Genomic DNA, 2,134 nt, shown 5'->3' on the forward strand with positions numbered 1-2,134 from the left:
AACAACAACAACAACAGGGAATGGGAAATCACTAACCAATATTGAGCAAAGAAGAATGTAATAAGATTATCTCATTAGAAGAAAAATCTACGGAGTTTTCATGTTTGTTGTCTGGTCTTTAATTGGTTTATTTTTCAGCAAGTTATTTCTCTTCTAACATGAGGAAGGGGTGAAAATATCTATATTTTCACTGTGTAATCTGACCACTCCATACTTGGCTATTTAATACACAACTTAAACTTAGCACATCCAGACAGAACTCCTCATCCTAACTATCCCCAAGATTCACTCCCTGTTCTGGTTACGTACTACCGCTCTGACAAGAATATACCACACATGGGATGGCTTAAACAAACAGGAGTTTATTCTTACAATTTGGAGGCTTTAAGTCCAAGTTCAAAGTGCCAGCCTCTAGGGTCTGGGTGAAAGCCCCTGAACCTTGGAGTTCAGCTCTGCCTCCTGCTCTCAGCCCACTCTGGAGCTAGAGGCATTTCTTCGCTCAGACAACTGCAGGCTGCTGAGGCTGAGAAGCCCCAAGGTTGACAAGGAAAAAGGCACAGTCCCAATGTTACCAAACTACACAGCGGGCCATTAACTTAAACCCATTGTAAGTCCCAAGGTCGGCAGAGCATAGCAGGCTGCTGAGCAACAACACAGCTACATGCGGGGTCCAAGCGTGCCACAGGCTAGAGACCATTCCCAAGGCTTCTCCTTATATACAGGAAGCAGACCACATCCCAAAGGCAGCTGCTCAGCTGCTTGTGGTAGATCGCGCCATGGAATTGATTGCCTGTCTCATCATGGGGAATAACTACCACCAGCTGCCCAGCCACTCAACCAGACCCAGCCACGTTGACACACACCATGACCACCACACTCCCCAAATACTACTCTTACCATCTTCCCCATCTCAATAATGGGAACTTGGCTGTTATGATAGAAAATCTTAGATATATATATGATTTTTCTGTTTCTCTCATACCACCAATCCAATCAGCAAATCCTATAAAATATATCCAAAATTCAACTGCTTCTCACCACTTCCACAAACACTACCCTGGTTTAGCCACCATTGTGTTTCACCTGACTATTACAATAGTCTCTCAGTCATCCTGCTTCCAGGAAGAGAAAGAGAGAGAACAACAAGTCTATATTCACATATGTGCAGGCTAGAAAAATCTTATTGTTAGATCATCTTCATATTAAAGATGAAAAAATATACAGATTTCAGCACATTTTTAATGAGCTCCTACTATTTTCCAGATGTTATTGTATAGACAAAGAAAGAAAGACTATGTAAAAGGCCCCATTTCTGTGCTGCTAGTTTACCAGTCAAATGAGGCAGGAGAGTTATTGCTCTCAAGATCTGGGACTTAAGAAAATAAAGGAAGTGCCTTGAGTGTGGACTGCTGTCATTTATCTCCAAATGAGGTACTTAAGATCACAGAGTTTCACTGACAGCTTGAAGGAAACCACCCAAAATAAGACTTTAAATCCATATCCTGTTATGGGCCCAAGAACTCTACTGAAACTATAAATCCTGTAAATATCCATACAGTGATTTTCTGCAACACATTTCTGATGCTGAAAAATTCATCTATTAAATGTGAAAAGTGTTAATAGTTTGTCATTTTGGTTGGTTTGTTTTTGGTAATCCTGTTTGAGTGTTCCTTCATTTCTTGAAATACGGGACCCTCAAAAAATATAACATACTACAAAGCTCAAAATCATAGAAAAGACCAGTCTTACTGGTCTGAAAAAGATTGGAGAAAATCCTGAGACTGTGGCCGCTCGTCACCCTTCAGGCCTGGAATTGAACTCACTCCCGTGGCTTCCAGCCAAACAATAGAAGTATAAGGTATACATTTACACCAGGTTGATCCACTCCTTAGAACAATCAATCATGGGAGATCAGAAGGGCAGTATTTACACAGGGAGATAGCTCAGAGAGCTGGAATGCATAGGAAAGAAGGACACAGGGAAAAGGCAACCACGGGGAGGAAGTGAGAAGAGAGCTGTTATGTTACAGGGATTGCAAACAGTGTCATGAAACCAAATGTGTACGAACTATTGTATGGAAAATGAATTTTCTCTGTAAACTTTCACCTAAATCACAATTTAAAATTATATATAT

Source organism: Orycteropus afer, unplaced genomic scaffold (genome assembly GCF_000298275.1).
Source record: "Orycteropus afer afer isolate SDZICR_OR568_19922 unplaced genomic scaffold, OryAfe1.0 scaffold00255, whole genome shotgun sequence".
Taxonomy (NCBI): Eukaryota; Metazoa; Chordata; class Mammalia; order Tubulidentata; family Orycteropodidae; genus Orycteropus; species Orycteropus afer.